The sequence below is a fragment of the Harpia harpyja genome, chromosome 9, assembly GCF_026419915.1.
Source record: "Harpia harpyja isolate bHarHar1 chromosome 9, bHarHar1 primary haplotype, whole genome shotgun sequence".
NCBI classification, from domain to species: domain Eukaryota; kingdom Metazoa; phylum Chordata; class Aves; order Accipitriformes; family Accipitridae; genus Harpia; species Harpia harpyja.
Window position 1 is genome coordinate 511,838 of NC_068948.1, and position 26,173 is coordinate 538,010.

The 26,173-nt window shown below is 41.9% G+C and overlaps 1 long non-coding RNA gene across 1 annotated transcript; it reads right to left on the minus strand.

The window, feature by feature from the left end:
- Positions 1 to 1,346: 1,346 nt before the first annotated feature.
- Positions 1,347 to 19,533, minus strand: LOC128146601 (uncharacterized). Its single transcript, XR_008236788.1, has 3 exons — positions 19,434 to 19,533; positions 17,297 to 17,390; positions 1,347 to 1,426 (listed from the first exon to the last, which is right to left on the minus strand). It is a non-coding gene; the product is annotated as an uncharacterized LOC128146601 (long non-coding RNA).
- Positions 19,534 to 26,173: the final 6,640 nt, after the last annotated feature.

Here is a 26,173-nt window from a genome sequence, read left to right on the forward strand (position 1 = left end):
TGCAAGCTGTAGCCTGGAAGTCTTCCAGTACCTGCAACACATCAACAAACTAAAATGTTGTGACACTTGAAGGGAGTGACCAGAGCTGAAAGTTGTTCCTGTGATGCCTACCCCCATACACAGAAAGGGTGCCAATTTGTGTTCTTCAATCTTGCACTTAGTAGTATCAGATTTTGGACTGATTTCTACAGCTTGACATGAGACATTTTGCAAGACACAAGTCCCCTTTATCTCAGGATGCAAGTTTCTCCTTGCAGCGTCTACAGATTTATTTGTATTTATTATCTCCAAAAAGATACAAGTATCCCAAATTTGTCACTGCTATCTGTACTCATCTCTGACACAAGATAGCTGAATGGTTAAAAATAAAATACAGATTTATACAGAGTCAGGAAGGTCAGATTTCCAATTACAGAGCTAGAAACACGATTAAAGGTAATTAAGAATTGCATATATTATGCTTAAACCAAGAAGATTCTCTCTTCTGTATACCTTGTCTAGAATGCTTCTGTGTTTTGCTAGCCACAACAGTTGTGGACTGAGTCCACAGATTCATCCCATTTTCCACGTGACCATTTCAGACAACAAGTGTTTAGAGCTGGCTGGGAAGAATGACAAACCCAACCCTGTCCATCCCAGACTGCTACAGACATCTTCTTTCAGCAAATTCTATTTTCTCATGCATTCCCTCATTTTAAATTTAGTTTCCCCATTTGCTTTCTTAATCAAATCAAGAACGTAACTTCCATGATCTACCTCTTACACCAAATTATTTTTTATTTTCAACTAAAAGTGTTACATTGAAGACATTGGCGCAATGACTTACCTTCAGTATTCACAATATCCCTTGGTACTGACTTTCTCCTCCCAGCTCACTTAAGGCAGACAGTCTGTTGTGTTGCAGCTTTAATCATCTCTTCCTTCCATGGACACCCAGGACATGGTTTAAAAATACTTCTTAGACTTGCAATACTTCACATCAGTTTAATATTTTTCTTATCTTCCTTTCCTATGGAAAGCATGCATAGGTTTTAGACATACCAATAGCATAGATAACAGAGTTGGTACCAAGAAATTTACACTTATAACTTTTCCATTATCACCACCACCTTTGTCAATTTTAGGTGCTTCTGGCATCATGTTCCAGCTGGGGGAGAAAACAGTGAACTTCCTACTGACTGATACTCATTGTTTGGTGGATCTCAAATAACCTTTATGTCTTACACTGGCACACCTCAAATATCCTTCACATGTTTCACAAGCACTTCAGCAAGTGCTATTTAGGCAAAATTAGCTATAACCTCTATCAGAAGCCAGATAAAAGTGCAGCAAGCAGAAGACTTAGCTATACACATCTGTAGACTCTTATATCAGATCCATGGACTTCACCATCCTATCTTGCAGTTGCTAGACCACACTATGTTCACTGCAGAGAAAACAAATGAGTCTCAATTCCAGACGTTCTCCAGTTTTATAGCAATAGCCATTTAAATAGAAGAGTCTTTTACTTTCACTTCATCATCTTTATCTCACTGTGGCTGCTCAGCAAAGAAGATGAACTGTACATTTTTACATTTAGTTGTACCTACAAGCTCAGTCAGAAAAGGCCTGGGTTAAAATTCAATTCATGACCCTTAATGGGCTAAACACAGCTGGAGTGGGGGGAGCATGGCAAAACCTTAAATTTCCGATTTTCTCCCCAAAAATGAGCAGCTGCCCATATTAAGAGGTCAATAAGGTTGCAAAATCAAACATTAAAAGTTCAGAAACACTTCAAGGTTCCCTATCCTACCCCAATTCATTTTCTTTTGTCATATGCACAGCATTGTTGTGCAAGACTTCTACCTAATTCAGCTTATAGCACTAAGATGAAAGGTTTTTCTAATACATAAAGCATCAGGCTAGAAAACATGTTTCATCTCTGCTCCATCACAAACCCCTTGTAAAAAAAAGCTAGCTGAAGCCATACCACAATGTACACAAAGGAATGAATTAAGACTTTACCAATATCGTGCTAAGAAATTATCCATTGTTTGAGTAAAACTGCAAATTAGTTTTAAATTTCAACTCAGGACACCAAAAAAAGAAAAATGAAAAAAACCCAAACCTACATTTGACAAATGAAGCAAACTTCGGTTGTTAAATAACTGTTTATACAGAAATGCTTCAAAACAAAGTCAAATTCTTTTTTCAAAAACAAAGCATGGGCATTGATTTCTATAAGTTCTTATTTTTCTGACTTTTTTTTTCCTGCCAACACTTGAATGATTCAATAAAGTGAAATTGTTTTTGGCACTCTTCACCAGGAATTGTTTAAATGCTTTTCTTGAACAGTTTCTTTTTGTCTTTTCTAAATTCAGTGATTGGTTTTACAACCTTCAAACTTTTGCAACTCATAATTCTATGGTTACATATTCCTCCTCCCCTTTAAAAACTCCACCCATTTAACAGTACTAAATACAGCTGACAATTTTTGCATTTTATTTTTTGCAGGAACAGACAGGCCAGTGGTTAGAGTAAGGAGGTTTACATGGTGAGAGGATGATGGAAAAGAAACAGGAGAGAGAGATTAGGCACAGAGGGAATTAAGTAGCAGGACATAGGCTAGACTAGCAGAAGGAAGTGTTAATAGGCATAAGCAAAGATAAACAACTCCCCTTATTTTCAGTACCACCAGAGAAGTTCACCCATTTCTTCCCCAGATACTTTTAGCTTTCCATTGTTCTACCCTTTATGCCAAAGCTTCCTCTAACTGATCTTTAGATTATGTCACTTTCCCTTTTCAAGGATCTTCAAGACTCACTGCTACAATGATGATGACAGGAATCAGCTGAAGGGCAACTAGGAAAAATTGCTGTTTGGTACATTTTCACAAAACAACAGCAGCAACGCACACAAAAGTTAGCAAATACATTAATTCAAGATGTCAGATATTTGGCAAAACGCTCAGTCCTAGTTTACAGAAAAGGCACTGGGACTGCAAGCACCCGGGATCACACGGGAGTCCCAGATTTACAGTCTACTAAGCCATGCTGCCATGCTCTGCCCAAAAGATCATCTTCTGGCACTCCAAGTCAGGTACAAGCTGATAAGCTGGACCAACCTCACCATAAATGAGCTGCATATAGTCCAAACATTTAACTTCAAGCCACCAGGAGATGACAAAATGCCTTCCTCTGGTTATTGAGAAAGGTTCAACTGCCTCCCCCGCACCTCCCAACTAAAACCGAACAAAAAATGCTCTCAGCAGTTGTTAGCAGCGTGAACAGTCTATAAAGAAAGCAAGTTCATCCCTTCTTGGGCTAATGGAAAACAAGGCTCCAGAACATGAGACAAAACATAGGTAATGATAATAAATGGGAAAAGGAAGAGGAGAATTCTGAAAAAGGTCAAGAGAGTATCAGATAAGCTGTCATGAGAAGGAAGAGTTATTGTACTCATGAGCTACTTGTAACTTCGTTATCTGAGCCTCAGGTTTTTCCTTCCCTCAAGAGACAATTCCTGTGGTAAGCTCAGCAGATCCCACCCCCATACAGTCATTTTGTGCATTTTGGAAAACAAGAGAGTTGGGTGCTCCAAATATCCGCACAGGAAAGGGTCAATTTCAGTATTCCTGAGCAGCCAAATATTAAGCCTATTATTCAATATTTTGGTTAAAAAAAAAAAATTTTGGTTTGAAAGCTTTCCATCTCAAAAGGCTTTGATTCTGGCATGATCAGAAACCCCAAGTTTTACCTTGTTGCAAAGACCGGAAATTTACATCTTGCATTAAAAAAAAAATTATTTGTGTGCAGGAATGACTGCCTAGTTAAAAAAAAAAACCAACACCAAAAAAACCCCAAAACCCACCACCCTCTGCCCTTCTACTTTCACACACCCCATGTTCAAGAGGCAGGCTCCTTGCTGGTATTTGAACTTAGTAAAAGGAAGCCACTTCCTCATTAAGACATACCCAACTATGGTAATAACATGGAGAGCCAAAAGTAGTAACAGATTTATTATTACCACTGTGTGGAAATAAAATTTTTTTTTGTTTTTTCTCTGTTACTCAATCCACTTAATTATCCATGCAAAGTAAAGTTATTCCTGGCAGCCACAGAGGCAAAACTAACTTCAATAATGCTGGGGGTGGAATGGTTGTTACGCAGGAGAAGAAACTAAATAGTTCAGTAAATTAGCCCAAATAGATACACACTGGGATTGGCCTCTAGAGATTCAAAATACCAAATTCAATGCTTTTAGGCTTATCATACTTTTTATTTAATAGAGAAATGTCTGATCTGAGACTGCATCATATCCCAAAGACTCTACAAAGAGGTAATTTTTTCAGAGAGTGCCCTGAGGGTAACAGGAAAAATTACAGAAAGCTTCAAACCATTCAGCTCCCACAAGTATCCCTGCATTCTGGACTTTCACTTAAGCAACAAAGCACAACCAGCAAGGAATTTGTGGTGGTTACTGAATACTTGGATGGGTATTACAAAGCACAGCACTAAATGCTTCAATATCCCAACATTTTCCTGGAAATGCATAGTCTGATTTCAGTGAGGGGAGCACCAGGCTGAGATTGCAGCATCTTCTTGATGTTACTGGCCTCAACACAGCTCAGCCTGAAACACCATGTACCCCCAGCTCCCGGGGCATTCCAGAGGCACTGTGTGTTCGCTCTTAAGCTTATTTGTCCTAGAAAATGTCCCTACAGGCAGGTTTTACCTCGGGGGTGGGGGGTGAGGAACAAACCCAAAACACATACCTATGACAATTGGAGTATGGAGAAATCAAGCCAGAGAGGGAAAAAAACCCCAAAGCTACAAAAAGCACACAAAAAGCAAGAGCTGAAAGTGAAGAAAACCACAGAATTTATTCAAAGTATTTATTTCAACTGTCCACAGGCACAGTGATTGTCTAAACAATGAACAACGGGAACACAAGTGAACACTATGGGAAAAGAAACCCCCTCACATTTTTTCACTGCAGTAAAGTACAGACCACCAAGAACAGCTTGACTCAAATACCCAGCATCAGTTCCCACACGAGAATTGTTATTGTTGGCTTCAACACCCAAGTCCAACAAGAACAGTAAGAACATACATTCTGCTAATGTTTGAATAACCCTTGCCAACAAATTGATCCCACAGCAGCAAGGCTGTAGGAGATGGGTTAAAATAAGTAAATGAGAGAGAGAAAGTAAGTAAAGGGAAACGACACGCAGCACTCCTCTTATAGCATAAAAGTGTTCAGTGGGACCTCTTTTTATTTCCCTTATTTAAAACAGATTGTTTCTCCCCCCCCTTCGGAAAGAAACAACCCAAAAGGGCATTGGTGAGCATCTGTAATTTACATGCAAGGGAGACACAACTGCCAGAGAAATACAGATTCCACAGATGCTAACCCAGAGGACAGCCCAAATTAAGCAAGTCTCTAAATAAGGAATGGGAGGCACTTTCTGAAGAAAAGCAGCATTTTTCCAAAGTAGGCAATTACAGCTCTCAGCTTAACCCCAGTCCAGCAGACAACCTTCTACATTTACCTGGTTACCCTAAAATAAATCCATCACTTCCGTAGTTAAAAAGGATGAACAGATCACTGAGATAGGTAACAAACCCTAGTGTCTTCTGTATTTGAGTTTTGCTCTCTCCATCAGAGATAGTATTTTGAAACATCAAAGTGGGCTTGACTAGTAAACCTGAAAACCAAGCCCCTGTTAATCCACAGATTCATTGTGGTGGAGAGTGATCAAGGCTCCTGATACACAGGCTAACGGCCCGTTCAGAGCTAACTGAACTGTACTGTTCCAAGGGCTTGAGCTCATATTTCTGCACAGCATGATATTGTATAACTGCTACCCCAGAACCAGCTTAGTTATCTCTTGCACAGTGGAGTTATAATCTACACCTCCAAACCAGTTTCATTGTCACTTCTCAAACTGCCAAGGGAGCAAATCTGCAGAAGACAAACAGAATTGTAATTTTATTCTTATGTGACCATTTCTTCTCTAGGAAATATAGCTTCTGTCTCCAGAAACGGGTCATATAGCATTGAGGACAACACTGACTTTTGATCATTCTTTCCAGGTACCTTCATTCTTTTCCTTCGCAAACACATTCACCTGTTTTGTACATTAGCTCATCAGAGATGCAGGCATGTACACCTTGCTACAAACGCAAAGAAAATAGAACAGAGTGAATAATTAAAAATACAGTAAATTTATAGTTGTTTTAAACTGCCATGCCCTAGTATAGCCTATTTCCTGAAGACATTTCATTCTTTCAATCTTTTAAGTCCTTTACAGACTCTTAATATTAAATGGAACTCTGTATCTTTAATTGTGATTTTGCATCTTGCACAAGTAAACCTTTTCCATAGTACAGTCTCTTTTTAAGTTATAAATAAAACACCCAAGTATTTTCTTTTTCCCACAGATGAGAACATTAAAACATTGACATTTTAATCTGTTCTATACAAGAGTGAGTTGTGTCAGCACACTGCTTCCAGCTACAACAACAGAAAAACCCAAGTTTAATTAAAGACAGAGTGGAGAAGCTGCATTGTGGTATCTGAACCACAAAGATGCACGGCGTAGTCTCTCGCTCACTCACCCTTTTGGGCTCAGTTTCCTCTTTGGATAACTGCTTGGCAGACAAAAGATGATTGAAAAGAAAGGGGAGGGAAGAAAAGAAACAAATGTATATCCTCAGATGGGAAACAGGAAAGATGAGACAATATACCTGAGACTTATATACATTAAAAATTTTACCCAGAAAATAGTAAACGCATAGCACAAACAACCCTATCACAAATGCATAGCAGAAGCCAATCACATCCACATCAACCCTGTCACTTCAATGCTGGGGCTTGCACTGATCCAAGCTTTAATGCTGTGAATTAATACCCCTTTCCACTGAAAATTTCTTTTCCCCAGCAAGTTCCAGTTCTATTTTTAACAATGAAACCACAAAATTCTGTGTTTCTACTTCCAGGTAAGCAAGAAACACACTGTCTGCCAGGTAGCACCTAATGCTTCTAGCAGGAATCTTCCAGCTATTCATCAGCCCAGGCCCTTTCAAGGTACAGGATTGCTGCAACAGGGGCACAGTGGGTGCCCTGTCCAGCGATGGAGAACACCTGAAGGGAACAGAAGACTGCTCTACTACATCAGCAACTCCCTTCCTGCACTCCTGCCTATGAGCTAAAAGATAGAGCTTTGCAGATGTCAGGTTATTTCTACCAGCACTTCCTCAGCAGCACAGGCAGCAATGCTTCCAACACCCTCCTCCCGCCTGTGCTCACTGCTGCAAAGGAAGGCAATGTGTAAGGAGAGGCTGAGAGAACTGGGTCTGTTCAGCTTGAAAGAGATGAGGCTAAGGGGTAACCTAATTGCTGTCTGCAACTACCTAATGGGCAGTTAGAGAGAACTGCAAGACAGACTCCTCTTAGAGCTGCTCAGCAAAAGGACAAGAGGAAACAGAAGAAAGTTACAGCCAAGGAACTTTCAGCTACAGACAAGAAAAAAAAAAAACAACTCTTCAGTGAGTGTGGTCAGAGAGTGGAACAGGTTGCCTGGGGAGGTTGTACAATCTTCAGCTCTGGAGTTATTTCAAAACCAAGGGGGAGAAGGTCCTGAGCTGCCTAACATAACATCAGTAGCACTGCTTTGAGCAGGGGGTTGCACCAGGTGTCCTCCAAAAGGACATTTCCACCAAAATTATTCTACGATCATATGACAGACCTGCTGCTCACACCCCTGCTACTACATGGAAAATGGGAGCAGGTAGACAACAAAAAAGTAACCCCCAATAACAAATTATGTATGACACTGCAGACCAAAAAAAAAAAATACACCTTTGACTCACATAGATGTGTGTGTTCAGACTGCACATGCTAATAGTTCCCAAATACAGTTATGGCAGCATCAGCATTCTTCATGAGAATGACTTCCTCACAGATGACAGCCTTGGGCACTTATATTTCCAAGTCAGGAACCTAACTTTTACATTTAGGTCTTAGAAGTAGTATAAAAATTAATGCAGACTTGTTCTGCGCCTGGCACCTTCCAGTAGCCATCAGCTGGATGAGAATTTCTTTCGAAACTGCAAATGCTGTCATCCTGCAGTTTTTCCTTGCTCAACAGGAAAGCCACAAACACTGAGCCATTTACTATGGTTTCATTACATTACCCAAACAGAGGTGCTGTGTCATATTATTTGTTTAATAACGCATGTGTCAAAGACACTGCAAACAGGAATATCAAGGGAGTAAGATACAAGTGTTTTCTGCACTAGAAGTGAGACTCATGACTTCTAATGAGTTCATTTTGTCAGTATTTCACATCCAAATTTCATCTCCAAGTACCTAGAAGTCTTAGTAATATGCCTCTCTTAAAAAAACACCACCACCCATGTCATTTCATAACATTGTCACTCACTGGTTGGAGAAGAATGTTGCTAGTGTTTGATCCTGCTTTCTCAAAACTTCACTTCAGTTCCAAAGTAAAATGACAACAGTTTAGGCTAGCCAATATCCCTAAGGTGGGAGATAAGTCAAAGTGAATAAGAAGAGTTGTGTAAAAAGGAACAAAATGGAAAGTGGATAAGAAACTGAAAAATAAGTAAAGAGTAGGAAAAAAAAGTATAGTAACACTGTTCTTTACTATAAGGATCAGCAGCTACTAGCGTTTGCAAAACTCCACACCAGTCTACTTCCAGTTAAATGAAGTTATGATTATCTAGTCTGAAAATAAAGCTGGAGTGCAATATGTATAACTCAAACTGTACTAGAAGTCACAGGCAAGTTACAATACATCTCCCCAAATTTGGAAGAAAAGCTTTTCAGCTGGCCAGCAGAATAAATGATGATATAGGTGAAGATGCAAAGGCGGGGGGGGAATACCTATTCACCTCAAACTTTTATGGATAGGTATGTAAAATTGTTTCCTGACCCATCTTTCACACAGAACAGGAAAGATATTTATATCAAGGAAAATATATTCACATTCTTGACCAATTTCTCAAAAAAAACCCCAAAACCAACAACAAACCACCCACCAACCAAAACACTCCCCACAAAAAACATACCCAGTTCTCATTAAACACTTAAAGAATAGCCAAATTTTCAAACTAACTCAGCATACTGGATGCATGTTGATTGCCAAGCTTCTCTGAAAATCTGGCCCAGTTACAGATCCCAAGCTCTTGAAGATGCAGCCACATGCACTGCATTCCTGTTGGACATTACCACCTCTTCTGTTTGTACATGTACCAACTACCAAAAAAGTAGTATTGTACCTGATGAAAAGGAAGTATTAAATATCTGTTCGTGAGAGCATGGCAGTTGATTTATACACCTACTTTCCTCAGCAGATCGGCACGTTTCACTGTATTTTCATTTTCAAGCATGTCAGTAATGTGTGTCAACTTTACAATTTTTTCCTGTGCAAAAGCACCATGTTCTAAACTAGACATTTGTGAATGTAAATTATGAAGGAATTTCCAAGAGTGCTTTCTCCATTTACTTCTCAGAGGAAAAAAAAAAAACGCTAAGAAAGTCAGTGAATCCAAGTAGAGACTTCAGAAGTCCTTTCAGACAATCAAAAGCAGGATTTTCCAACCAAGCAGCTGTAGTTCATTAGATCCGCCATGGACCGTGAAAGCCACTTGCCAATAGTGTCGAAAGACTATTACTCATTTCAATCTCTCTGAAGAGGACAGCTCTCTGACAAAGCATTAGTGAAAAACACAGAGTTTGGGGCTCTGACTGGAACAGCTAAGCATGCAGGCGGAAGTTCAATACTTAACACAAAGCTGAGTTGCGAAGGCAGATTGACGTCCCAGATTTTCACCTTCAGAGATCAGAGCTTCTGTCTAGATTATAAATGGAAAAAAATATTTTGGACATAAAAATAAGCTGGCTATGTGGATGATAATCATACCATACAACCTGGCAGAAGCCTATTTCTGAATAGCAAGTTTTCTGCACCCCTTTGAGTCTTGCTAACCTGCAATTGACAGCAAGAAAAAAACCCAAAACTCTGGGACTAGTCAAATCGGCTAAGAATCTCTCAAAATCCACCAGTCAAGTTAATCAGAAATACTAAGATGTTGCCCCCAAATAAATACAGGATTAAGGCAAATGTAAGGAGGGAGTCTGGAAAATACTAATTTTGTTCCTTTCATGAATTAAATTTCTGCATAAATAATGACAAAAATAAAGTCTTTTAACCATAATACATAACTGGATGGGCTTGGCCCACCTAAGCATTTGGCAGGCAGATGTTACAGTTGTGGGTGTAGCATCAGAATTCAAATATATTGCCTTCCCCTTGAGTGGGTTGTAATAATCTAACCCGTTCTAATAATTGTTCTCTTCTGTGTTAACTTGCCTCTTCACTTTTAATGCCTATAGTAGCACTCTGGACATTTTAATAACAGACTCCTCAGTTCCAGGCAGTATTATGCTGTGGTCAGACATCACATAGCAAGTTACACATCTCACTCAGAAGACAAATGTGCCTCATGTTGAGGCCTTTACTACCGTATACCATAACCTATAAATATTCCAGTTGCCATCCCCACGTACATCAGCTCCGGTATCCTGTATGCAATAGTGGCTAGGAAGAGTTGTCAGAAATCCAGCAGACGAACTAGAGAGATGATTTCTCCATTAGTGTCTGTTAATCAAACACACACCACCACCACCCAAGCCTCCAGATATTAGTATAAAATCTAAAGCAATGAAAAGTACTTAAAAGAAAGCATTCTCTCTTCATCCCTGAGAATCAATAATCCACTTTGTACAGTTCACTTGCATTCTATTTTTAAAACTGTTTTTACAGATCCAGAGAGAGACCAAGTAGTTTTCATTCCTAACGTACACCTTACTTTAGAGAAGAATGATTGTAGAAAGTTGTAAAAAAAGCACAATGTATATACTGCAAATAGCACAAACTAATCAAAATATATACTTAAATATTTTCTTAGTATTTCAGAAAAGTGGCAGATTATATTTTACCAAGGAGATGTACTGCAACATATGCAATATTGTGCTCACAGTAGAGTTGGCTTTTCTATGTTTTGCTCTAACTGAAATATGTTCTATGAAAAGGACTCACAGCATAGCCACACAGCCAGTATTTTCACAGCCTAGATAAGCATCAATGTCCTTCTTGCATGGGCAAGTATTTTAGGAAAAACCTTTAAGTGTCTGATGTCACGTAAGCTACATTAAATGACCCTATGTACACTTTATTAAAAAGCCAAACTCTACAGTACAGAAACAAGCAGCAAACAGAATGATTGCTCTTATTGTATGACTGCATATCAAAGAGAATCCTTTCCAAGAGGGTACCAGAAAAAAGACATTCAATAGTGAATTTTATGAGAGAAGGATAAAAACCAGGTAGTTCAACAGATTCCTGAAATCCCAGTAGTGGTCAATAAATCGACTTCTGCTTCACATTATATGAAGAGGCTGTACTTAAGAAATCACTGTGTAAGCTGCCTCAATAACAGCACTCCTGCTATCAAGTTTACTTGCAATGACTCCAACAAAGAAATTAATTTCTTAGATGACAAGAAAAGGTTATCTAGAATGGGGAAAACACAGGAGACAAAAATTTCCACTAATAAAACAAATACCAGACTCTGAACTGAATTTGAAGCTATTTTTTTTCCTCTGAAACATTTGAAATCCCTATAGCCCAAACACTAGAGCTACAAAGAAAACATCCTACGAACTGCATTTCTAAAAATACAACAAAAGCATAACGAACTAGATCTTTTTTCAATATGTGATTCACTAAAGCATCCCCATGCATACTATTCTTCAGGCAAGGCCCATAACAAGAAAATATACTGCAGTCAGAGTTCTAGACTTAAAAGCAAACCTTAGTTTGAGCTACTAGTTGATTTACTCCTTCTCAAAAACTTTATTACAATATAAGAACAACTCTGCAAGAGCTTTCCAGATTTCAGAATATGCCCTTTTCACAAGTATAAAGGTGTTTCTCATGACTTCAGCAAGTAATAAAACACATACCTTCGTAGTCTCATCTTACTGATTTTATTGATCTGTTTATTCCCAAGAGACATTCAACAGGTATCAATCACCCATCTTATTTTCCAGTCAAGTTATCAATTTTTTTCATAAATGTATATATTTATATAAATATATAAATGAAGAGACACCATTTTACCCTATGACACCCTTTATTCCTCTTACTATAATACACAGCCTTCAGGTATTGTTCTCAGTTTATTCTCCTCATACTCGTCTTATGCATATAAAGTAAGCAAAATTACATGTTTTATATACATGCCAACAGGAAGTCAACAAGACAACACAGAAGTTTGATTTTGAAAGTCATTATACAAGAAAGTGGATTACCTTCCTCTATTGCCCAAAGATCTACTACCACCAGTTCTCTTAAAGCAATTCAATCAGACATCTAAGAACTATATGATCTAGATATTGACATCAAACAATTAGCCTCTATGCTAGATGGATTGATTATAATACTTTACTTGCATGATCAATTTCTATAGATTTGGTTTTAGCTGTAAAAGTTTGTTGAATTTCTATATTTCACAGCTGCAAAGATTAGCATCAAAATATTGATCAATTATAAACCAAAGCAATGTAGGTCACCTAAAATAATAAACCAAAGAGATTCAGACTCTCAGCTTCTATCCCACCTTCATCTAGCCACAGATGCCAAAAACAGCGACAAGGTCTTCAAGGTCAAAATCAACCATTTAACGCTGTCGATCTGGCCTATTAAGCAGAGGACCTCTAGGAAACATCATACTGATAAAGGATTAATGCGAGCTGAAGTCCCACAGGAAGTCATGTGACTCTGCTAGGACATTTATAAATTAAGTGAGTAGCTTGAACTAGGTCAAATGGGAAAGAGTTAAGATCTAGGTTTCAATTTCTATGGTGATTAGAAGAAAAGAGCTTGTCTGAAGAGCTGTTTAGACCATTAATGCTCATTTTTAGTAGCCTTTGGAAAACATGGGGTATTTGAGAGAACAGAGAGAAACAGTAACAGTATATATATGTTTTGGTTTGTTTTTGTTTTTTTTTTTTTAATCTGGTGACTTGAGTAACTATAATCTTGTCTGTCTGACACTGATCTCAAAGTAACAGAATGGCCAATACAAGACTCTTGCCAGAAAGAAATGGAGAGTGTAATACAATATTAATGACATGAAATTTCAGGAAATATATTCTTGGACTAGCTTGATTTTTAATTATAACTTTATTGCTAATTAATAACAGATATAGCAGATTTTTGTCAGGCAGTTGACTTGATGCAAAATGACATTTGATTAAGAAACTCAAAATCAACACGACACATCAAGTGGGCTAGAGACTGATAGGCCTCAAAATGTAATTGCAGATGACGCCAAACACTAAATAAATGTTTTCAGCTTATATCAATTAAATATCAACACAAAAGAGAATGGTTTCTTTTATCCCACCTTCAAGAGCTTGACCCTATGTTATTCAGCAGTTTTGTCTATACTCTGAAAAAAAGCACAAGATGATTACTGAACAAATTTACAGATTAGAGTGATAAAAAACAAGGATCAGTGACAGAAAGCCATTTAGTTTGCCTGGTAAAGAAGAGTCAAGCAAAGATCATAGTTTTTAATATAGCTAAATGTAAGAAAACATGCCTAAGCCACACTTACAGGTTGGAAGCCTATCCTGAAAGCAGGTATTCTAAAAGGTCACTGTAGAAAAACATTTGTAGGGAGCTTCAGTGAAATACTGTGGGTAAATAGGACTATGGAGATAATTTTGCTTTCAAATTTCCTCCAAAGCTAAAATTACACAAGTGAGGCTTAGTTGGAAAACAGCAGACAACAGCTGGTGGCAGAAAGGGCCACATGCTGTAGAGAAGGCAAGAAGGACCTGGGAAGCTGGTGTAGGCAGTAATCAAAAGCATGAGTCTGATGGGCTCTCTGCCCTCTTTCCCTCTTTATCTGAAGACAAGCAAGTATATGGGGAATGCTTACTCTGTGAGGTTCCCATTTCTTCTACTTTTCCCCATAGCATCTGGATGCAAATTGAAACCTCAGGAGAAAAATCAAAACAAAACGAACAGGAAACACATAGTTAAAGAATATGCTATTTTGTGTGAGTTGGGGACTGACCTAAACCATAAAGGGAAAGAATATGGAATGACTGAGCTAAAGGCATGAATGCATAGCTTCTCCTGAAGAAGGTGGCAGGACTTCAGAAATAAGTAATCACCTAAGAAGCTACTGCCAGTAGCATATGCAGCATATTTTCCTTTTTAAACAGAAAGGCTACTAAACTGCCAATTGCTTCAGTCTTGGCCCAAGATGGGAAAATAAGCTGGAACCATTGGTGGGAAACTATATGTTGCAGCATACAATAAACAAAAGACAAACCCTTGTGTCCTTTCATACATTTCAAGTTACTGTTAGCACCTCAGAGTAAGTTTCTCAAGTTACCAAGCACATACCATGTCCAAACTCTCTGCCATGTGTCAGCCTTTGCTCTTGCTGGTATTAACCTTATTCCCATGCCATTATAACAAAACTCAGAGTGGGGAAGAATACTTTAACTTGCTAAAGCTGATGTCAAGCAATTTCACAGTTGAACTTCAATATAAACTCACATATTTAAAAAAAAAAAAAAACCAAAACACAACAAAACTCTCCCCTAGAAAACTACCAAAAGTTTAATTGAAACAGAGGTAAGGAAGTATTTGGGCTTCTCATGCCTTCCTTGAAGGTTAAATTGGACAAAACTCAAGCATCTGAAAGACAATTAGAAAGCAGGTATGATGGTACACATCTTAACTCTAATCATAGTTCTCCAAGTAACATTCTCATATGCCAAAAACATACATTCGAGCTCTCCTGCTTCTTCCTTTTGTACCTTGCCTTTGCAGATAATGCAGAATATTAATATTTCCTTTTCCTGAAAGAAATCTCATATCTTGAAAAGCTGTACTTAAGAGGAGCTACTTACATATGGTACAACATTTCACTTTCTTCAGCAATGAAATTCCACTACCAAGTTTCACAGCTTTTTTCATCTGATGTATAGAAATACCACATAACGCTATGATCTTACTCACCTGTTACAAAACCTACTTAGCAAGCACTCTTAGATCCCACCCAGCTGCTGACAATCCCAGGACAGGACATGAAGCATACCAAATACATCCAGAACATTGTCATCTTTGTTTTGATCATAAATATATAGAAAGGAGAGGAAGAAAAAACCCTCAGAAAAATTTGCCTAGGATCTCTTTATATCAAAAACCATCCCACCATGCTCTTTGAGCTAATCCCGCCATATTTATATAAAGTTGTATTTAGTACATAACACACAAAAGGAGCATGACAAAGCTGAGGAATTACACCCCTGCCTTGTGATTCCCAAACCAGGGCTTTAACACTTGTGTTTAAACTGGTCAGACATTAACGAAGACTGTTACAAATTCTGAGCAGGGGCCAGAGATGTGACCTCCATCAGCAGTCAGGCCCACCAACAGGATTCCTCAGGTTCCCACCTGACAGTAGCTGTCAGCAACAGTCACAGCTGAACCATGTTGAACAGTTTAGCTGTAATTCTAGCCACAATCAAGCCAGGTACAACACTACTTCAGCAGCTGTGATTAAACAATAGCTCTGATACAAGATCTTTTAGTAACACTAAGGGGAGATTTCTACTACAAGAAGTATTACCACAACAGGACCAACTAGACATCTCCAAAACAAGTTTCTCTCAACACAGCCAGCCTGCCCTTGAGCCAGGATCCAGCTACAATGAAGACGTTTGTGGTTTTCCTATCTGCCACCTGCCTCCCTCCAACATCGATATACAGCTTCAAAGTCCGGAGGGACACTCAAACAAAGCTGGAGGGACGAGAGGAATCAATGGCAAAACAAAACCAAATAGCTTTCAAATGATTTTGGACTCTAAAAATGAGGAGTTCTTATTTTTAGACTGCATACAAGTAGCTCAAGGTGCTTTTTCTTTCATCCCCATGACAGTAGTTAAGTGAATACACCTGCCTCACCTCACTCCCTTCTGATGGTAAACAGAAGGTCTTGCATTTAAGTTACAACATGGAATACTTCAGAGCAGCCCTGTGCCAAAATAGCACATTTCTGAGGGATGCAAAGGTATTCAATAAAAAGCTTTTAAAGGCATATTTTTAAACTTGCAGCAGGAAAGCTTTTCTGTGTCAAGACAGTAATTCTTTTAACAGCATTGATCAAAATGTCATTCTTTTATGAGTGTACAATACCTTTTAATGGCATACAACAAGCCATTAGGGTTATACACCTCCGTACAGCAGACAGCTTACTGGAAAATCGGGAACACTGGCCAAGATACAGTCACTAGTTTTTATGCTTCTAATAAGAGAGAGTTTCTTCCATTTTCCCCAGCTCTACTTCACCCTAATACCCACAAGTGAAGTGACCCAAAAATTAAGCTGAACTTCTCATCACTTCCACCAGAGTTATTTTCACTGTAACCCACATATTTTCCCCAACAAATACCTCTTATAAATACAATTAATATTCTGGCTTTCTAAAGTGGGATTATATCACCAAGGTCAAATCTGTGTCTTTGTTTTCCTCACTAGTGATCACACTTATCCCCAAATCATCATTGGCTGAGGAATCAAAGGTGGTTGAATTGCACATAATTGTTTTGATTTTCAGAAATGGGAGAAAACCCACCTGCCCTTTCCTAACACTGAGGCCTCGGACAGAATCTGTCTACAAATCATCCAATTCTTTTCAAGTGCTCCAACCCTTCTAAAAGGGTAAAAACACTGGTGATTGCATTTGCTCTGCTTGAATGGAAGGCAAGCATGGACTCTCTGGATGCATTCAGCAGCACTTTATAGCCTTATTTTAGTTACAAATATGAACAGGAAAGGGAATGATTTCTGTCAACCCACCTTCAAATGTTTTCACGTTAAGGGTAGGAGAATATTTATGGGATTTATGGGATAACATCAATGTTAACTGAACAGTGGCAGCAGGAAAAGAACTTTATTTCACTCTGAAATACTTATGGATACTATCAAGATCTTCTCAGCCACTTTTGAAAGTGTATCTAAGCCATGAGTATAAGCAAATGAAAAAACAATTCCTGATTAAAACATAAGGCAAAAACGTAAATCAAAGAAAGGCAAACTGACTAGAAAGAGGAGACAGAAAAAATTTGAGGCTCTAAAATCAAAACCTGGAGTGAAACCAATTACAATTAAAAAAAGTTTAAGGCTCTACTTGTCTCTTACCTATGCAGTTCCGTAACACAAAAGCAGCCGTTGTCCCTATGACTTCCATTTATGAGATAGCTGCTACAAGTCTTCTTGGTCACAGCAGTCATATCTGGAATTTAAAAATTAGAGTTAATATTTTTTTTTTCTTTTACACAATCTTTAAACGTACAAACTCAACTCAATCAAAACAATTTATAGAAGATGCCATTATCTCAGACAGAATACCACAGAGCCAACTATGTTTATATCTGCCCTGCATTCATTATTAAACACACAGTCAGATACAAAGAGCTCTCCCCAGAGAATGACCAGGTCACCCACATGACTTTGCTAGATGGTTCAGTTGATAATTCAGACCAAAATCTAGTCAGAATGAGACATGACCCCCACACACCAGTCATCAACCTAAGCATGGTGTGTTCAAATAACAAACACATCACACACTGGTGAACGTTATTTTAAGAGCCAAGTTGCAAAATCTCAGGTAACATCTGAAGATGAGGACTGCCTGGGACTACAGATCTGTGACACAGGGGTTCTGACACTCCAGGGACAGCCACATAAGAAGGGTAGCAGGGAGTAGCATGCTAGTGCCAGTAACAGAGCCTCTGCCCACTGTGCGGGCTCAGGCTCCTCTCAGTGTACTTACCAAGCCTGTCTAATCATTCACTTTGGGATTTCTTACCTAGTTTTAAGCCATGTAACTTATAAAAGTAAAATAAAGACTGGAATATTTTCTGGAAGGCAATATAACAGGAATATAAATGCTCTCTGAAGCAAGCTACACAAATTTCATAGTTAATATGGATTGATTTCTCACTATTACATACCAGAGAGTTCAGAGTTGCTCCTTCATGGCTGTTGTAGTCCATAAAGTAAATACAATTCAAGTACATGTTTGGGGTTTTTAAAACAAAAAGATGATTTACTAGGTTATCTGATGTATATCAACTAAAAAAATTGCATTTTGCAATAGCAACGAATTTCTTGTTGACCTACACTAAATTCTGTGCAATAAGTACTGTGGCAGGATAGGAGAGCTGCTGTTAATGTCCCCAGGGTGCAAAGAATCAGACCATGAAGTCACTCCCCCTGTGCCTGGGACCAGGAGCTGTGTTCTGACCTGGCACGCAGAGTTTCAGGATGGAATGAACTTTTTGTTCTTGAACACAAGCATTTCTAAAATACAATTGCATTGTAGTTTCCATTTAGAAACAAAACCAGTTCATGTTCAACAGCATCCTGATCTACTCAATGCTAGAGATACACATCTTTCTTCTCATTTCAATTCAGTTAAACACAACCAGTAGGGCTAGAAGCACTTTCTGGGCACAAGGAATGTGGCTATAAGTTAGTGAATTGTGCATGTAGTTTCTTGAGTAATAAGTGCCATCTTTTTCTAGAGCGTGATTCAGTAAAAGCAACTCCCTACTTCTATATTTCTTCAGTGATGTAAAAATAAACTAAGGTCTTGAATTAAGGAGGTCAAATAGGACCAACATAAACAGGAACCCATCTCATTTAGCACTTCAGCTTTTAACAGCCTGGTGTTTCAGTTTAAATCTCCATCCCTGAAGACTTTTAATAACAGGTTTGGCATACATTTCTTAGAAACTACATAGATACATTTGATCCCACTTTTCAGCAAGGAAACAGACCAGATTGTGGTTCCTACTACCTTTGCAGCACAGCCTGCCTAGAGACAGTTTTGCACCGAGCTGCTAAAACCAGTTACCACTGCAATGATAACTATAGCGGCTCACTGACCTTTGTCTCTGCCAGAGGTCCTGGTGGCCAAACCAGTCTTTCCTACAAATAGTTCAGGAAACTTCTTGGCTAGGTGGAATCCTCCCAAGCATTAACCTGTTGCGCTATTTGGCAAGTGCTAGATTTTTCCAAGCCCCTGGCAGTGCACAGTCTCTCTTCCTTGCCGAGGCACTCTGCAATGGTGTAACTGCTATCATCTTTCCCAGAATGGCAACAGAGAAGTCTGAAGGAACAGCACGGCCTGCCCAGACTAGGATAGAGTGGAACTCGTCCATGCAGCAAGAACTCGGGAAAGGAACTCTGCCTCCCTCCAGCCTCCCCAGAAGAGGAGGAAGGCAAGAGCACAGCATTAGACAGAGCGGGGAGCTCGTCCATCAGCTCTTACCTGGACTGCATGAGGGGAGCACAGCGCGCTCGCTGCCCCCTCAGCGGCGGGGCCCGGCCACCACAGACCCTCTCCAAGACGCGCGCGGCCCCGCCTGCCCACAGGACCGTCCCGGGCCCCCAGCGCGGCCGAAGTCGCCGTCGTCAGGGGTAGGGGTGGCGGTGGCCGGTGGCTGGAAGCGACGGCCCGGAGCACCGGCCCCGGCCCCTCACCTAACGGCCCACACACCCTGCCGTTCGAACGAGACCGCCAACCCTTCCTCCCTCCCCGCCCCATATTGACGGCACTCCCGTCCAATCCTGAGGAGGGAGAGACAAAACCCCGCCCCGAGACGCCCGCTAGCCAATCAACACTCGCCAAGGGTGGAGACGGTGCTGCCTGGGTGAACACCTTCCCGCCTTCCCGCCCGGAAGGCCTCACCAGCCCGCTGGGCCCTTGAGGCGTTGATTAACGTAAGTATTGCCCAACAGGAGCTCAGCTTTCCACCCGTGCTTGTCGACGATTGGACAGCAGAGCAAGGGGGCGGGGCTTCCAACCAAAGTCGGTGGAGGCGGACGAGCGTCGGGTTGCCATGGGGACGGGCGGCGCGGCGCGGCCCGGCCCGGCCCGGCCCGGCCCGGTCCCACCGGGCCCCGGTCCCGGCCCCGGCCCCGGCCCCCGTACCGGCCCCCGCCCGGGCCCGCTGTGCGTTCAGATCTGGCGAGCAACGCAGCGCGCCGGCTGCTTCCCCTGAAGGCCAGCGGCGGTGCTGCGAGCCCCTGCCCGCTTCTCGGTAGGGCGGGAGGCGGCCAGCCAGGTCCCTTCCCCGCTTTGGAAACGGCCTTAAGTTTGGGGAATCTTTCTAAATGGTGTCCTGTTGTTTGGGGGGAAAGAGGTAAAAGCTGCCTGCGGCCCTACGAAATGGCTGAAGAAAGCAACTCTTCAAGTCACCGCTCTCACCTTGGAACCCCAGAGAAGAGACGGTGCCAAAACTGTCCCAAGCTCTGCATCACTGCGATCAAGAACAGGCGCAATTCTCCCTAAAGAGAGCCACAGGCCCCACCAGCCTGTTCCAGGCTACTGCTCTACCTGCCCCCTGTCTTGTCCCAATATTAAGAAAAAAGCAGGTTTCCTCCCTGCCCCCCGGGAGCTTACCTTGGCCAGACACTGAAGCAAGAAGACTGAAGATCTAGGTAGCATGCAAAAGAAACACACAGCTGAATGAATATCTACAACTTGAGAGCTGTCTGTCTGGAGAGCAGCAAGGCTTGTGTCCTCCTCTGTCATGCAGAGAAGCCACAGAGAGAAAACACAGTGATTTTGGTGACTCAGGTCTGATAAGTAACTGTCCTTCACTGTTCCACGGCCGTGGCTTTCCTCAGTGCAGCTGCTGGAAAGCAGCCCTCCTAGGTCCTGCATCAAATCGCCTCACAAGCATTCATGTCACAAGCTATAAAACAAGCCAGAGCTATCAAGGCAGACACCTGATTTATGTCTATTACAAGCAGTTGAAGGAGTTACTGCTGCCTCTAAGCCATACACAGATCTAATTCTAGATAGGGGAAAGCATCCAAATCCAGGAGATGCTGAAGTTGGCTTGCTCTCCCTTGTAAGAAAAGCAGCCAGTTTCAGCAATGGTGGATGAAAAAGATGGCATTAGCACAGGTGAAGTATAAGCCAAGCTTTGGAGCTGGGAAACCTGCATGATTCAGGCATTTGTTCATGAGAACACATAGAAAACCCAATTGCTGTAGGCAAAGAAGAAAAAAAAATTACAGACAAATGCTAAATCACAGGAAGCAAGGAACTGCAAGGCTGTCCCAACACTCTTGATAGAGAAGCAGGGAATGAATCAAGCTTACTGAAATCCTAAAGGCATAAATATTGACAACGGAGCTGCAGTTCCTTCCAGCCATAGCTCCTTGTTAGCAGGATGAAGTTTTCCTTGTCCAGGGGACTGCTCACAATGATGGAACTGGGAAAATAAGTGAGACAAAAGCACTGGGCTGTGATCTTAGTAAAGAAAAATAGCAATGGAAATTCACTTCCTTTTCCTTCTTTTGAACTGATGTGTGACCGCAAAGCAAGAGAATGCTTGGAACTTTGTCTTCTGTTTCAAGAGGAATGAAGAAAACCAAATATTTTTGTAATAAAAATTTAATATAGTTTTTTTGGACTGCATAATCAAAGCAGCTTTGTAAGCTATGTGCACATGCATAGTAATCCTTCACTAATCCTACTAGCCTCAGGCATACAAGATGCTTATGAAATAACAAGGCAGTTCCTACTACAGAAGAAACTTCTGATTTTTTTTTTGTCTAGCTCATCATAAGGCCAACCAAAAGACCCAAGTTCAATGGACCATCACGTGAAAAATATAAAGGAGCTCAAATGTAAAATATTGCTGTACCCAAGTATATTGATCAAATACAAGATGACATGAATGGGGTGACATTGTGGTATGGTATTGAGAATGGAAGTCCAGTTCCCAATTCTTTTTCCAGAATAGGATATCATTTTAATGTGTGAAATCCAGTGAGACAGCAAGAAAGCAAGAGTACTGTGGGGTTTAGAGCATAATTATGGCCGCTGCTGGGCCCTGGTCATTACAATCATATTTCATAATAATTTCCACTACAACTCTTTTCCCCATCACTCATAACTTTCTAACGATTTTCTAACCAGAAACTTTCCTATCTTGAAAAATATATTTAGAACTTTTTTCTCTTAATATTCCTTCAGCTGAAATGTACAAGGGTCAAAAATTTGAAATTAGGCACAGCGGCGATACACACTGAAAAGCAAAACATGCCTTTACGTAATTTGGCTTTGATTCACCATTCATGAGTGTATGAAATTCAGACTGTTTTTACTAAGCTGATTAAGACAGTCAGGGACATCTGCTGCTAGTTGATGTAGCAATGCCTCAGTCAGGGAAGATCCTTTTCTTTCTCCTTCAAGGACACATTAATTCAACCAAGTCTGCAGAAATGCACCATGGGTGTGCCCTGTTCTATTGTCAAACTAGCACCTGGTGTCGAACCTTTGGTGTCCAAGCCGGGGTGTAAGGAAACTCGCCAGAGGCCAACTCCTAGTTTATTTTATTGCAACTAATAGACTAAGACCCATCATAGTTTGGAATCAAGCCAAGGCCTGAAACTGAAATTGCTTCCTAGTAAGTGATTTGCTCCAGTCAATGAATTGAGAGAAGACTTCCATTCTCATCCTCCTAGACCTACAGTCTTGGCAATGTTAATAAAATAGACCCTGACCAAGGAGAGGTGGCAGGATGCCAGGACAATGCATCAAAACTATCTTTCCTGGAGAGAGTCATCCAACAGGTTGTCAACAGGAGTTGCACCTCTACCAGCCTGCCAGGCACTCTTCTGGAAGAGTCCTGCAATAACCGCAGCAAACTGCCAAATGAACTTGTGAGCTAGCAATACAAATCCACATGCCAGCAATAATCAGATGACGCACAATGCTGGCTATTTGCCACGAAGCACATGACTCCCCTGCCACAATGTCCCCTCACGGAGGCATAACGAGCTTGCAGGTGTGGAGACCAGCTGGTCTGACCTAAAGCAGGGCAGAGCTGGTGCTGACAGGCTATGAAAAGTACACCAAGCCGTGTCCATCACCACTCTGTCCCCCCAGGTTGGAGGCAGAACCCTCTTTGGACAGTCCCAGGGCTGTACCTGAGGTGTGTGCTGGGAACGCTTGTTAAGCCTGAGCTCTCCAACAGCAGCTCGAGCAGCAAAGCTCCCCCCCTGCTCCTGGTGCCAACAGAGCCTCATCCACTACGACATGATTGAGCCCAGATGCAAGGCTTAGCAGCCACAGTGGCACCTGTGGCCAGGACAGCAGGTAGGTGAGGACAGGGAGTTTCCCACGAGTGCTGGAGGAGTTGGAGAGAAAACCCTGGCAGCTGCTCAGCTGCCTGCCGGGCTTGTTTCTCCCTTGCGCATACTCCACGTGACTCACTTCTCTCCCCACTAAAGGGTGCTGGATACACGAACTCACACGTGTTGTTAATCCAGTTGTGAGATGGTGCCTGGCTGTGCTAGTGCTGAGCACAGTCTCTTAAGAGATTACTGGTGGAGCCCGTTTGTGCCATGTGTGCTCACAGCTGGACAGCTTCACACAGGGACCCTGCAGCGCTGCAAGGTGTGCGAGGGGGCTTGTCTCGCGTGATGGCCAGAAGAGCTGTGAATCTGCAGGCTGGCAGCGTGTGCACAGGCAGGGGCGAATGAGCGCTTGACTCATTCATGCAGGACAGGCAGGTTTGGCAGAGCTTAAGCCAGCTCAGGAAGGACCATGCTTTGAGCACTTCTCCCCCTGCCCCATCTGTAGTGCTCCAGAATCTTAATGTTTTTCATTTTGAACAAAATCCCCTCAAGCTCCATTAGAAAATACTAGGGTTGTACAGTTAAACACTCAAGAAAAGCTATGAAGCCAAGGCTGTACACACAGCCCTTAACTCTGCCCCTTGCATGTCTGCATCTTTACAATGCAAGCTATTCCTCAGCTCACACAATAGTTTGTAGTCTTTTCAATCCTTTCTACAACCTTGTTCATATGACACCTTGTAGCACTCTCTACCATGCAATGTAGCCCAGACAAAGAGGTCCATTAAAGTAATTTATGTGAAAAATTTGCAGTAAATCACAATTAGACAATATACAACTGGTGAAGTAGAAGAACAGACTAATAGTGAGGATAGGCTACTACATTCAGGAGTTTAGAATTAGACTACCATGTTAAACACTTTAATGCCAACAACAGCAGCCCTTATGTTTCAGTGGTACCACTCTCTGAAAGTAAAGAAAAGGAAAAAAAAGAAAAAGGTAAAACAAACACCCACCCCACCCCCCACACCCCCTTAATAACATTAAGTGCTTTGTTTCTGAAAACATACTAGTATATATCAATGCATGGAGGTGGGTTGGTTTTTTTTTCCAGGTGTGACTGTGGCTTGCATTCTGGTGGCATGTAAGGTCCCTGTCATGGGTCAGGATTCCATTGCATTACACGGGTGCCAGCATGCAGAGAGGTTGCTCCCCAGGGCAGTGAGCCCTCATGCTGCAAGCCAAGTGGGATGCCAGCTGTGAAACATGGCTAAAGCAAAGGAAACTCATAGGAGCGATAGCCACCAAGGCTGCAAGGCCCCACGAAGATGGTGTGAATTCAGAGCATGTATTTATGATGACTTTAAAAAGTCTTAAATGTTTTCTTAAGAATACATTGATTGTACAGCTAAAGTGATACTTTGACTTGATTAGGCAGTGTAATCAATTTCCCATGACTGGAGTGGTTGTTTGTGTCAACTGAGCCGGGGTAACCACATGCACAGCCTGAACCTCTGGCAAGACAAAAGTGTTTCTACTGAGCCCCCAGCAAAGATGGCCGCAGCACATTTCCCTGTGACAGTCTACACAGAGGGTTACCATGGATTAGTTAACAAGCAGTATTTCAGCACAATAATCCCCACTGAATCAATAGTCCGTTACAAGCCACGGCTCTGAGATGCCTCAGCCCTCTGGCCAGCCCCTTCTCTAGAGAGAACGCCCCAGCCAGACCCTCTGCTCCAGCTGAGATTTGTCTAGCTTGGATCGGAGGGGAAAAATTAGCCTGAGGCCATGAAAAGTTACAAAAACACTGGACCTAGAGAGGAAAGTCCTCCCTACTGAATGTCTCTGGAGTAAGCCCTTTGGCACTGCCGATGGGCCAGGGCTGCTGGAGCTCCCCTGTTGTGCTGGCCCAGGTCAATGGGGAGTGGTGGGATACCACGTGTTAGCGGGATGAGGAGCGGTGAGATGCCACGTGCTAGTGGGCATCATGCAAGAAGCAACAGCGCAAAAAAGAGCACCGTGGCCCACACGGAGGATGCGCGCAGGTGGAGAGGACCGGGTCCCTGCATGGCCAGCCCCAGGCAGGTGGGAGCTGGGTGCTGCAGAGCACCCGCAGCCAGGCACGTGGGGCCAGGGCTGGCCACACTTGCTCCCTGGGTGGGGAGGCCCCTCAGAGCCTCCCACGGCCCTGGCAGAGGGGGCACAGCCACAGCCCGTGCGGAAAAGCCGGGGTCACTGCCTGCACTGCCTATTTAAACTGGGATTTCCAAGGGGAAGTGGCTGGATCTGCAAATAGCCCCACAGATAAAGCCTATTTAAAAACTGGAGTGCTTATGCCAATACTGTGCTTTTGTTGCCAGTGGGACACTGCAGAGCTTGATGTGCCGGGTGCTCGGGACAGGCAGCCCAGCCCACACACCATCCTGAAGGAGCAAGGTCCCGGACCTCTGCCAGATCCATGGGAGTTTGATTACACTTCAGGGCCAAAGCACGGCATTTTCGTCGTTGTCTCTGACGTAACCCCAAATCCCTAAAATGCGTGTCTCTGGAGCTCAGCTCACTTGGCTTTGGTCCACAGCAATCACGTCTCTGCACTGCAGGTTTAGTGGCTTCTTCTCTCTCAGCCAAGCAGAGACCCCACTGCATCACTCCAAGGTACCTGGAGCAGCAGTGCCGATGGGGAAGCGCTCTGGTTGCAGCCATTTCAACACACACTGAGCCGTCTCTCCCCACGAGAGGCCCCAGCAAAGGACAGCTCTGCAGGGCCCTCACGCAAGCATGGGGAGGGCAGCTCTGGTAACTTCCAAACTCTGTGAATTGTACGCGAGACCACTGCTCTGTGCCGCTTCACTCTTTCTCACAGGTCCACTTCTGCCATGCTGCCTACAGTGAACCAGCTCAATTTTTATT